Genomic DNA, 13,643 nt, shown 5'->3' on the forward strand with positions numbered 1-13,643 from the left:
GCCTCCCGGGTTCACGCCATTCTCCTGCCTCAGCCTCCCGAGTAGCTGGGACTACAGGCGCCAGCCACTGCGCCCGGCTATTTTTTTTGTATTTTTAGTAGAGATGGGGTTTCACCATGTTAGCTAGGATGGTCTCGATCTCTTGACCTCATGATCTGCCCGCCTCCACCTCCCGAAGTGTTAGGATTACAGGCGTGAGCCACTGCGCCCGGCCTGAGTACCTATTCTTTATCAGGACTGGGCTAGGTACTTTCACATGCATTATTTTAGTTAATCCTCACATCAGGTCTCTCACTAGCTTATTGTACAAGGCAATCTTGGTTCAGTGCCCTGTGATTAATACTGATAGTCTTGTTGGCAGTTGTGATCTTCTGTGCTGGGGGAGATCAGAGAAGCTTTGTAGAGGAGGTAGCAGCGTAGTGGGTCTTCAGATACTTCACGTAGAAATATAAGGGAATTTGAGGAAAGTATTCTAGTCATAGGAAATGTTATGAGTAAAGGTCTGGAGTGGGAAAAAGTAAAGAGTCTTTGTGGGGCAGTGGTTTAGATTGGCTGGAGAGTGGTAGCTCTTCAGGAGAGTACCATAAAAAGATCAAGGAAAGACCAAGGAGGGCCTAAATTGTCAGGCTACTTGATTCTTTAGGGAATAAATAGTCCTTGCAGGTTTTGACAAGGGGAGAGACATGACCTGAGTTCTGCTTTAGCAAGGTTAATCTCGCAGAATATGCACAGTACATTGGTAAAGGTGAGATTGGAGGCAATCAGCCTAGATGGGAGACTTTGCAACTGTTCATGAGCAGAAGAGATCAGGGTCTGCATTGTGGAGGTAAAATCAGTAGGACTCAGAGTTTAAATGTAAGAAGGGAAGGAAAGAAAGAAAAGAGTCAAAGATACACCAGTGTTTTGAGTGTGGGTCATGAAGAGACTGGTGGTGCCATTAACAGAAAATATATTGCAGTCAGAAGGAGGGTCAGTGCTAAGGGATGATGAGTGATGGAGTAGCTGACCTTATTTGAAGTGCTGGGCAAGGGGCTACACCCACAGGACTTCAGGAACCAAATAATTCTTCCTATGCTTATTTCACATTGCTACATTTTACAGATGAGTTTTCTGGGGTCCAAAGAAATGAAATGATTTGCCTAAAGTCATACAGTAACTCCATGGTGGAATCTAAGTCTGAGAACCCACATCTCTTTGCTTTTTAGCTATTAAATTTCCTAACAAAGCTGAGCCTTGACTCTAGGAAAATCAGACAGAGTCTTGGAGACAGACAAACCTGACTTCAATTCCAGATCTTGCCATTTTTCTGTTTGTGAGATCTCAACAAGATTGCTTTTCCTCTCTGAGCCTCATATTCCCTTTTGTCCACATTTGCAAAAAAGGGAATATTAATTTTTACCTCATGGAGGCATTGGAAGTAAAGATGCTTTCTGTAATACTCTTTTTCCTTTTTTTTGGTTTTGTTCTGAGATAGGGTCTCATTGTGTCACCCACACTGGAGTGCAGTGGCACCATCACAGCCCACTGCAGCCTCCACCTCCCGGGCTCAGGTGATCCTCCCATCTAGGCCCAAAAAGTAGCTGGTACTACAGGTGTGTACCACCATACCTGGCCAGTTTTTACATTTTTTGTAGAGATGGGGTGGTCTCACCATGTTGCCCAGGCTGATCTGGAACTCCTGAGCTCAAGCATTCCACCCACCTCAGCCTCCCAAAGTGCTGGGATTATAGGCATGAGCCACCGCGCCTGGCTACATCTCTGGTTTTCTAGTGGGTTATGGAGTGGCTGACAGAACACTGAGTGACCATATCCTATCAGGTACTCTTTTTTTTTTTTTTGAGATGGAGTCTTGCTCTGTTGCCAGGCTGGAGTGCAGTGGTGCGATCTCGGCTCACTGCAACCTCTGCCTCCTGGGTTCAAATGATTCTCCTGTCTCAGCCTCCCAAGTAGCTGGGATTACAGGCGCCTGCCACCACGCCTGACTAATTTTTGTATTTTTAGTAGAGACGGGGTTTCACCATGTTGGCTAGGATGGTATCTCTTGACTTCGTGATCTGCTCGCTTTGGCCTCCCAAAGTGCTGGGATTACAGGCATGAGCCACCATGCCTGGCCTCCTATCAGCTACTTTGACCAGAGAGAAGATGATTAATATCCCTTTCCCCCAGCGTCTTCTGCCAACCTTCATGTGGGCTCAAGGTGGAAGCAAAGTGGTAGCTGAATTTAGGCTATGCTTGGGGGGAACTTCTTCTAGACTAGGGTAAGTCCTGGCTTGGGACAGAGGAACTAGGGTGGACTTGCTGGTTTGAGTGCTTGGAGTCCTTATCTGGTCATCTCTTTGGTTTAGTACTAAGTTCTCCTCAGAGGGGGAGTAAGCTGCTCTAATAGGGGTATTGTTAGGTAGTAGGGCTGTGGTTGTGTCAGCTCTGTGTCACTAGGGCAGGCCTGAAACTAGCTGTTTTGTCCAATATCTAGTCACATACTCTGAGTGAGTAGAGGAGGAATACAAGGTTTTCTAGTTTTAAAAAACAACTGTGTACTATTTTGTAGCTTCTGTCTTAATGCCTTTTCTTTCCATTGTTTTCTTGAAACTTTTTTCATTTTCTTCCCTCTTCCTAGGTTGGTTCTCTTGAGTGTTCACAGCTTTCTTTATGGAAAATCTAGTTTAATAAAAAGACCACAAGACTAAGAATTAGGTAGGCTTAATTTAGCCTGGGATCTGATACTCTTGACTTTTCTGGGCTTAAATTTCTTCATCCCGGGTATTGTGGGGATAACAGAATCTATCTTACAAGGTTGATGTGTGCAGATCTTATGAAATAATGTAATAGGCATTTATTCTTACACAAATTTGAGTGATTTATCATTACTGTATTAGTTTTTCTCCTCTGAATTGTCTGATGATCTATTCTTTGCAATTCTTTGGTTTATCCTCTCTCTTTAGTACTCTGTTCTCCTAGGTTCTCACTCTTCCCTATAATCTTGTTTACTAACTCTCTTTTTTTTGAAACAGAGTCTACCTCTGTCGCCTAGGCTGAAGCACCTTGGTACAATCTTGGCTCACTGCAACCTCCACCTCCTGGGTTCAAGCGATTGCCGTACCTCAGCCTCCTGAGTAGCTGGGACTATAGGTGTGTGCCACCACGCCCGGCTAAGTTTTGTATTTTTAGTAGAGACGGTTTCACCATGTTGGCCAGGCTGATCTTCAACTCCTGACCTCAGGTGATCTGCCTGCCTCGGCCTCCCAAAGTGCTGGGATTACAGACGTGAGCCACTGCACCCGGCCTTGTTTTCTAACTCTTAATGACAACAGGAAAAGTGTGGCTACACTGGCATTACACCTGGTCCAGTTGCAAGGGAGTGGCACTGAGCTCTTGGGGAAATGTAAAGTTCATTGGCTTTTGAGTAAAGTTCATTGGCTTTTAAGTAAAGTTTCTTTATCTCCCTTTTCTTTTTTTCTTTTTTTTTTTTTTTGAGACGGAGTCTTGCTCTGTCGCCCAGGCTGGAGTGCAGTGGCACGATCTTGGCTCACTGCAAGCTCCGCCTCCCAGGTTCATGCCATTCTCCTGCCTCAGCCTCCCGAGTAGCTGGGACTACAGGTGCCTGCCACCACACCGGGCTAATTTTTTGTATTTTTAGTAGAGACGGGGTTTCACCGTGTTAGCCAGGATGGTCTCGATCTCCTGACCTCGTGATTCTCCCACCTCAGCTTCCCAAAGTGCTAGGATTATAGGCGTGAGCCACCGCACCTGGCTCTTTACCTCCATTTTCATATCTGCCATCTGGTTTACCATTATAGCTCAATTCTTTTGAATATCGAAGTCACTTCCATTTCTGAAAACCCCCCTTTAATGCACAAGTATTACTGTGTTTATGTTACTCCCACTTTTTTTTTTTTTTTTTTGAGATAGATTCTCACTGTGTTGCCCAGGCAGGAGTGCAGTGGCGTGATCATAGTTCACTGTAACCTCCAGCTCCTGGGCTTAAGTGATCCTCCTACCTCAGCCTCCCAAACTGGGACTATATGCGGGTGCCACCACACTCCACTAATTTTTGAAAATTCAAAAACTTGGCCGGGCACGGTGGCTCACGTCTGTAATCCCAGCACTTTGGGAGGCCGAGGCGGGTGGGTCACTTGAGGTAGGGAGTTCGAGAGCAGCCTGACCAACATGGAGAAACCCCCTCTCTACTAAAAATACAAAAAAATTAGCTGGGCGTGGTAGCTTGTAATCCCAGCTACTTGGGAGGCTGAGACAAGAGAATCGCTTGAACCCGGGAGGCGGAGGTTGCAGTGAGCCGAGATTGTACCATTGCACTCCAGCCTGGGCAACAAGAGCGAAGCTCTGTCTCAAAAAAAAAAAAAAAAAAAAAAATTAAAACCTTTTTTTTTATGTGGAGATGGAGTTGCCCAGGCTGGTCTTGAACTCCTGGCCTGAAGTGATCCTCGCACCTTGGCCTCCCAAAGTGCTGGGATTACAGGTGTGAGCTACTGTGTCTGGCCAGGTGTTTACATTATGTCTGAACTGAGGACCAAAACTAGCTTTTTAGTATGGATTAGGTTAGGTATAGCCACTGGGGAATGGATTGCATTCTGGGGTGAGGGGTGGAGCCTGGCAAGAGGGCAGTTCTATTAGCTCAGTTTACCTATACAGGAAGGGTGTTAGGACCTCCAGGCATACTTATGCTGCTTCTGTTATAGCTGACACCTAACTGCTCCTCCTGAGCTGAGCATATGCTTGTACTCTTAGACAGAAGTCAGAGCTTGGTGAGGCTTGATTCCCCAAAGAATTCAGTGATGAAAATTAGGCCACTTGAGCATATCTAATTGGCTGAACTGTGTGAAGGGCAGAGGCTTTCCCTGGGGGCTCCTTTTAATCTCATGTGGTTATAGTCTTTTAAGGTTGGACTAATTAAAATGTGTTGGCAGTTGGACTCACTACTTTCCTTGCACTAGGTCCTGCTCCAGCCTCCTAGAGTACCAGAAGTTGGCACAGAGCTATTTTTCCTGGGGAGCTGAGGAGTGGGTTTCCATTTCCTGATCTACTAAATCTACAGTGATGTAATGTTTGTCCAGAATGGACTGCCAAACATCTTATGGTGGGGAGAAATTTAGGCTGGGACCTAGATGTGGCCTGGATTTGCTGCACTTCTTCAGGTGTCTTTTCAGGTTGATTGTCTGTTCTAGTAGCCCTCAAATGGCCTTGCTCTGTGAGCTGGCAAGTCATTTCTATTGTCCTGGAGTATCCTTCCCTGGTATGTGTTCCTCTTCCAACCAGAAAAAGGGATAAGGAAAAGATATTTAAGTCCCACCATTTGCCAGATCAGGGCTAGTATTTACACACCTATCTTTGAGGTATGCTTTATAATACCCATTTTGCAGATGAAGAAATAGATTCAGCAAAGGAAAATAACTTGCTTGATTGTCATTACAGGCTGTAGGCAACTGAATCAGAATTCAAATCCAGGTCTTTCCCTAGCTTCAGGTTACTTTCCTGAGGTAGCACAAATGATTTTATGTCCTCTTATCCTTTTAAGCCTACCTAAGTTCTCATATCCAGAGAGTCTTCTTCAGTTCCTTCAGCCAGAATGACTTCTTGTCCTGCTTTTTCAGACTACTCTGCCTCTCGCTAATCTGTCCATTTAAGTCAGGGAGGCATGAATCTACCTCCCTCATCTGACTATTCCTGCTCCTGCAAGATTTGGTACTCAGAGTGTATTTGTTAAAGAATAGAATGAAGTTATAGTGCTGAAATTTCAGGTGTTAGGACAGACTGGCAAGGGTAAGGGTTTTGGGCAAAGCCTTGGCTAGTTTTTCAAATAAGGCCCCTCTGTGTCTTTCTGATTTGCCCAGAATGTGCTGTTATTTTCCTTGACATCTGGCTTTAGAGTTTGTATCTTTTTTTTTTTTAATTTTTATTTTCTCCTCCCCTACCTCTTCTTTTATTGTTTGTTTGTTTGTATTTTCTATAGGCTTGCAACCTATAGAGCTAGGCTTAATGCTCCCTGGAGTGGAGTGATAGGACAAACCCTCAACTTGGCCTTGGTTGCTGGAATATGCCTGTTGACCATGGTGCTTGGATTTTGTTTGTTTGGTTGGTTTTTTGCAAATAGCATGCCAAGATATTAACCTTGCATTTGGGGCTTATACTTTCTGCAACCTCTGCCTACCGGTGTATGTCACTTCACAGCATAAAGGCTTTCTTTCCTGGCAAAGGCAAACATATGTAAAAGCATCCCTATAAGTTGAATTATTTTTCTCACTGACTTGAAAACAATTATAAAACTATCTCAGACCTTTTTCTATGCATATAATATATACTTGGTGTTTAACATAAAAAGTTCCTTTGGGAATAAATGGCAAATTGGAACATAATGAAATATAGGCCAGGCACGGTGACTCACGCCTGTAATCCCAGCACTTTGGGAGGCCGAGGCAGGCAGATCGCTTGAGCTCAGGAGCTTGAGACCAGCCTGGGCCACATGGCGAAACCCTGTCTCTACAAAAAATACAAAAAATTAGCCAGGAGTGGTAGTGTGTGCTTGTAATCCCACCTACTTGAGGGGGCAGAGGCAGGAGGATTGCTTGAGCCTAGGAGGCTGAGGCTAAAGTGAGCCAAGGTCATGCCACTGCACTCCAGCCTGGGTGATAAAGTGAGACCCTGTCTCAAAAAAAAAAAAAAAAAAAAAAAAAAACCCTAAAAACAACAACAAAAAAATCAAACCCCAAAACAAAATATAGCTAAAACACCTTTAGTGGGAGAAGTGATAAAATATTAATAATCGGCTTTGCATACGCTGCCGCCGAGGAAAGTCCTGTACTACTAGCCATGGTCAACCCTACCGTGTTCTTCGACATTGCCGTTGACAGCGAGCCCTTGGGCCGCGTCTCCTTCGAGCTGTTTGCAGACAAGGTTCCAAAGACAGCAGAAAATTTTCGTGCTCTGAGCACTGGAGAGAAAGGATTTGGTTATAAGGGTTCCTGCTTTCACAGAATTATTCCAGGGTTTATGTGTCAGGGTGGTGACTTCACACGCCATAATGGCACTGGTGGCAAGTCCATTTATGGGGAGAAATTTGAAGATGAGAACTTCATCCTAAAGCATACAGGTCCTGGCATCTTGTCCATGGCAAATGCTGGACCCAACACAAATGGTTCCCAGTTTTTCATCTGCACTGCCAAGACTGAGTGGTTGGGTGGCAAGCATGTGGTCTTTAGCAAAGTGAAAGAAGGCATGAATATTGTGGAGGCCACGGAGCACTTTGAGTCCAGGAATGGCAAGACCAGCAAGAAGATCACCATTGCTGACTGTGGACAACTCGAATAAGTTTGACTTGTGTTTTATCTTAACCACCAGACCATTCCTTCTGTAGCTCAGGAGAGCACCCCTCCACCCCATTTGCTCGCAGTATCCTAGAATCTTTGTGCTCTTGCTGCAGTTCCCTTTGGGTTCCATGTTTTCCTTGTTCTCTCCCATGCCTAGCTGGATTGCAGAGTTAAGTTTATGATTATGAAATAAAAACTAAGTAACAAAAAAAATATTAATAATCAAAATAAATATTGCAATAGGACGAAACATGCATTTTTGCTTTGTATTGTTTTGATAACATAGGCAATCTGAAATAGCTTAGTCAAATGGATTGAACTAAATAAGGACACAACATTCCTTGTGGTTTCTCTGCTATGGAGAATAGATATGAAATGTTCTTAGCAGAAGGGGCAAAGACTGCATTCGGGGACTAGGAAGAACTGTGCCGTGGCTCAGTTCCTCTACACAGTGGTGAAACTAAGCTTTCTGGTTGTCTGTTCCCCTATGTGTTAAAGGGAATAATACCTATCTTGTTTAATTTTATGAGGGTTAAGTAAGATAATGTATGTGAAAGTCTTTTGTAAACTATGAAATACTGTTATTGTCATACTTAGTGGGTGACTGGAGCCAAATTGCTAGCACTGTAAGGAAGCTTTTGGTTTAAGATATGGCATCCTAGGTAGGAAGAAGGATGCAAAATTGATGGATAAACAGTTGAATGCTGTTTGGGTAGCAGCTGAGAGGAATTCCTGTGAGTTGAGGGAAAGGACTGCGTTCATTTCCTTTGTTTTTGGGAGACAGGGTCTCACTCTGTTACCCCAGCTAGAGTGCTGTGGTGTGATCGTGGTTCACTGCAACCTTGAGCTCTTGGGCTCAAGCAATCCTCCTGCTTCAGCCTCCTGATTAGTTGGGACTACAGGCACATCCCACTATACCTGACTGATTTTATTTTTATTTTTTGTAGAGGCAGGGTTTCACTGTGTTGCCCAGGCTGGTCTCGAACTCCTGGGCTCAAGTGATCCTCCCACCTCCATCTCCCAAAGTGATGGAATTATGGGCCACTGGGTCTGGCCTTCCATACATATTTATTGAGTCCTGCCTGGTTGAAGATAAAGAAATACTGATATCTACCTACTAAACATGTGATGTGCTAAAATATGGAGGCAGTTTTGTTTAGAATGAAAACCTCATAAAGATGGGGTTCTTGTCTGTCTCATGCACTGCTATATATTCACCAGGAATAGTACCTGGCATGTAGTAGGCTCTCAATAAATATATGTTGAAAGAAAGGTTACGATTTGGAATCAGACAGAGCAGGTTCATATTTGGGTTCTGCCCAGCCCCTTTCCTGAGTGAGTTGCTCAGTTTCTTCATTTATAAATAAAATGGGACTAGGATTAGCTGGTTTTTTTATTGGGAGGGTTTTTTTTTAAAAAAAGATTAAAACCTTTTCTATAAGACTTACAGTAAATGCTTAATGAAAGATAGTTTCTTTTATTTCCCGTTTCTGATTTGCAAAGTGTGATGGGAGTGCAGAGGAAGAAGCAGTTAGAGCTACCTGGGGGAGTCTAGACGGTGGCTTCACAGGCTTGATCTGATAGTGTCTTCCTACAGAACAAGATGATGATTATTATTATTTCCTCACAAAAGGAACTCCCTGGGATTAAGCAAGCATCTTGGACTTGGTATGCCTTGCTTCTCTGCATTTCCCATGGTCTTCATTGGAGAACTGGCTCTTATTTTTCTAGCAAGGTCACATTTACACTGCAGGTTTGTGCAGAGGTTGTTGTTCCAGAAGCAGCTTCCAGTGGAGACTCTGGACTTAGCTGATTTGCATGGGCTTTTTGTAGCCAGCCGTCAATCCCCTATCCCCACCCTGCCAAATACCTCAATAATTGTTAGTTATAGCTTTGAAAACTTGTACTCAGCTTGACTCCTGTTCTGGGTCAGTTGTAAATTCTCATAGAAGGTAGAGCAGAGTGTGATTGCTTGGGTTAATCAGGTATTTATAAGTTGACCTTTACTAGTGAAAACTTAATTTTTCCCTCATGTCTGAGTAACTCTAGCAGGCTGAGGGCCTTGTTCTCAGGCATTCCCAGAACTGTTGGGAGTTGCAGCAGGTTTGCCTGCTCTTGTCATATATGCACGAGGGCCAGTAGGATTCATCTGTCTCCCAGCAAGGGTGCCCAGGACCTCTCCTTTTATCCTATCATTCTAAAGCACTGGATCATTCTAAAGCACTGGGAATACCAGTCTCCTTTCTCTGATCAGCATTTTAGACTCTGATGCTTTCTCTTCTGGTTTGTTTCTTGGGAGAATGTGTAAGCAGGGAGGAATTGTTTGGTTTTCAGGTAGAAAAGACTTCTTGCTTGTGAATTGAAGTCACTAGGCGAGAAGTGGGTAAAGAACATGTTCCTGAATAGGAGTGGTCAAGCGTTGGTAAGTTAGAGGTGGTTTGGGGGTTAAATGGGCCTGGTGCTCTCGAGGAGTGGAATCAGTACGGGTCCTGGCTATGTCTTCATTGCCCTCCTTCGGGAGCTAAGCATTGCCACAGGGGAGATCTCACATATGGGCTGGGGAGAAGGGAAAGGAGGAGGGTTGAGGAAACAAGAGACAAAGGGAAGAAAAGGGAACTTTTGCTGAGCTGTTTCTCTAGGCTAGGTGCTTTACACCAATAATTTTCTTTAATCTTCACAACTACTTTGTGAGGTAGCTGTAATTAGTCTTGTTTTACATATGATGAAACTGAGGCCCAGAGAGGTTAAGCAACTTACCCAAGGTCACAAAGCTAGTTAATGATAATAAGTTATTATTTATCATGTGCCTGAAAAGCACATATGAAGTTTCTTTTTTTTTTAATCCTGTGAACGATAATTATTACTTCTTCAATACAAATGAGGAAACTAGGGATTAAAGAGCTTTGGTTACTTGTGGAAGGTCACTCATCTGGCAGTGTCAGTGCAGGGATTTGAAACCAGGTCTGTCTCATTACAGAATGTGTTCCCTTGATGTCCATGTTGCTCTGCAAATGGAAGAGCTGGGATTCAAATGCAGAGTCATGAGAGCAGGGCTTATGTGTTACCTATCTTTGTGTCACCATTCCCTGTGACAGTGCTTACCGTGTTATTAGTGCCCAATAAATGCTTGCTGTAAAATCTAGCTCTGCCCTCCCCATAGCTCATGTTAGCTGCAGTGGGTTCCAATTTCTAGCTGCATCCTGCCCCAGCTGCTCGGCTGCCTATCTTCCCCTGACAGTTTGGCCTTATCCTGCCTACCCATTGTGGCTTCCCTGACTTCCCAACACACACAGCATCTCCTCTAGCACTGTTGCTTTCCTCTTCTTTGTACCTTTTTTTTTTTTTGAGATGGAGTCTCGCCCTGTCACCCAGGCTAGAGTGCAGTGGTGTGATCTTGGCTCACTGCAACCTCTACCTCCCGGGTTCAAGCGATTCTCCTGCCTCAGCCTCCTGAGTAGCTGGGACTACAGATGTGCACTGCCACACCCAGCTAATTTTTGTATTTTTAGTAGAGACGGGGTTTCACCATGTTGGCCAGGCTGGTCTCGAACTCCTGACCTCAGGTGATCCACATGCCTCAGCCTCCCAAAGTGCTGGGATTACAGGCGTGAGCCACCGCGCCCAGCCCTTCATACCTCTTTTCCCTAGCTATACATTTCCCTCCGGCTGTGGCTTTCCAAAACCCTCCAATCCTCTTCATTCTTTTCTCTGTAGTTTTTCTGACTTATTCCAGGGACTTCCCTTTCTAGGCTATAATCTTCTTAGTCTGTACCATATAATTTGTCAGCTAATTATCTACTGTTTCACTTTCTGTTGGTTTTGTGGACATTAATCTTCTCCCCAGCCACCTGATGGTAGTCATATTATAATAACTCCCCAGATTGGTTTGTGCTCTGCACTTTACAAATCACTCCCCTATTTAAGACCTGTCTTTTTGCTTACCATGCCCACAGCTGCGCTATGAGGTGTGACAGGAGGGGATTGTTATCTCCATATTATAGCAAACAAATGCAAAGAGGGCAGGTGACTTCCCAATGTCATATATGTATTTAGGGGCAGAACAAAGACTGCATCTCAGGTTTACTGATTTCTAGCTTAGAATTTTATCTGCAGTCTCTTCTACATTTGTTTTTTTCCCTACCATTTCCCCTCTTACCTTCAAGGGTCCCTCAAGGTAGAACATCTACCTTGTGGGTTTTTAGGAGGTTTGGTTGGTGACCCAGTGAATGGTAGAGTAGCCCAGATAGCAGTCTTAGGTACTTCTCAGTGGCATCAGTGTTCTCGGTTGCTATTGCCTGTGAGAGTTCTCTTTCTGTGGCTGCCAGGATTAATGTGGAACTAAGAAGCATTAGATTATTATGGATGGTCAGAACACACTCTCATGGAGATCCAGGAAGCAGGACAGGATGTGTGGTGCCCGGCACTTTTGTGTTGTGGCAATGGCATGAGCTTTGCAAGCAGTCAGACCAGAGTGTGAAATCTGGCTTTGCTGTTGTTTATTGGCCTCATGACCCTTAGTAAATCATTAATCTCTCTGAGCCTTAGGGCTACTGAGAGAATGTATTTAAGGGCCACATAATGGCCTGTAAAAACAGTATTTGTTGTTGGTTTTTATTGCCAATACTACTTTAAGTTTAAGGTGCCCGGAGGGCATTAGAAGCCCGCTAGCACCTGTGACCCTTGCAGGTTACTTCTTGTGTCTTGATTTCTAAGCATTAGTGATGACTACCTTGGAGACTATTGGCTGATAGGGGATGAACTTGAATGCTGTTCCCCAAGTCTCCAGTCTCCAGGTTTCCAGTGCCTTCTCAGGGCAATGAAAATAGTTTGTGGACAGCTAGGGGATGGTTTCAGTGTCAAACTTTGGAAGTAAAATCTTTCTTGTTTTTTCTGAAGAACTTTGGCATTAGAATTGTTGGTTCTGGAAAGTCAAGAACACAGTTGTTATTGAGAGATTTTAGTTATTTCTGAAACCAGATATTGCTCCAAAGCTGTTTGTTAAATACTTCCCTACTCTTCCTAAACCCCTGCCCCTCCCCAAAAGAAAAATAAATCATATTCAGACCATTGTGTGATGGTTATATCTTTGGCCTCCCTGGTCACCCAGGCTCTAACTCTCTGCTAGCACCGCTCCAAATTGCCGCTTCAAGAGAGGTCAGTCAGCCCGTTTCCCTTACTCCCCACCCATGACCTGGTCTGTCTGGAAAGAGGATGAGATACATGGACCAATACATCCTATTTAAAAGGGAGCTTGCTTTCTCACTAGGGACTTTAGACTGCCTGACACACAGGAAATGACTAGAAAATCTGACCAGTGGAGCATAACTCATTGCTAAAATGGCAGGTTTGGACGGCTGCAGGATGGCAGAGTAGGCTTCCTGAAGAGGCAGGAAGGGGCAGCTGAATGAGAAAATGGTGACTTTTGAGTTTTTCCTTTTAGAGTATGGTGACGTAGGCCGTTTATTTTAAAAAAAAAAAAAAAAGGAAAATCACATAAGATTAATCATTTTTACAATTCAGTGGGATTTAGTACTGTCACAAATCTAGTTCAAAACTATTTTATCAACCCTGAGGAAATCCATACCTCTTAAGCAGTTGTTCCTAATTCTCCCCTCTCCCTTTCCCCTGGCAGCCATCAATCTGTGTATCTGTGTTTTGTCTGTATATATTTACCTATTCTGGATATTTCATATAAATGGAATCATATGATCTATGAGGCACCACACCCAGCCAATGGGACACTTTTTTATTGTCTGCTTCAAACCACTAAGTTGTATTTTCTAGAGTCAGTGATTGTATTTGATTCATTTCTGTCTTTAGCATTTAGCATAGGAACTGGCATTTAGTAGATGAGTGGATGCTAATAAATGCTGAATGAAACTTGAGTATAGACTGAAGACTTACTTGACAGTAATGACACCATCACTGTAGGAGGGATCAGTTGTGGGCTGTACTAGATGTATTCATATAATAAATATTTAAGACCCTACTGTGTGCCAGAAACTCTGCTTGGTATGCAATAAAGAATAATAGTCCCGCCGGGCACGGTGGCTCACACCTGTAATCCCAGCACTTTGGAAGGCCGAGGCGGGCGGACCACGAGGTCAGGAGTTCAAGACCAGCCTGACCAACATGATGAAACCCCATCTCTACTAAAAATACAAAAATTAGCTGGGCATGGTGGCGCACGCCTGTAATCCCAGCTATTCAGGAGGCTGAGGCAGGAGAATCGCTTGAACCAGGGAGGCAGAGGTTGCAGCGAACCAAGATCACGCTACTGCACACCAGCCTGGGTGACACAGTAAGACTCTGTTTCAAAAA

At 44.1% G+C, this 13,643-nt stretch overlaps 1 protein-coding gene and 1 pseudogene across 4 annotated transcripts in view; both read left to right on the forward strand.

Moving 5' to 3' along the window:
• The window catches only part of STIM1 (stromal interaction molecule 1), a 240,585-nt gene that overhangs the window by 13,135 nt on the left and 213,807 nt on the right, over positions 1 to 13,643 (forward strand). The gene's annotated exons all lie outside the window — the stretch shown is intronic.
• On the forward strand, positions 6,787 to 7,512 carry LOC105549257 (annotated as a pseudogene). The gene has a single exon (XR_001007521.1). The product of XR_001007521.1 is annotated as a peptidyl-prolyl cis-trans isomerase A pseudogene (transcript).

Source organism: Mandrillus leucophaeus, unplaced genomic scaffold, assembly GCF_000951045.1.
Source record: "Mandrillus leucophaeus isolate KB7577 unplaced genomic scaffold, Mleu.le_1.0 Scaffold432, whole genome shotgun sequence".
NCBI classification, from domain to species: Eukaryota; Metazoa; Chordata; class Mammalia; order Primates; family Cercopithecidae; genus Mandrillus; species Mandrillus leucophaeus.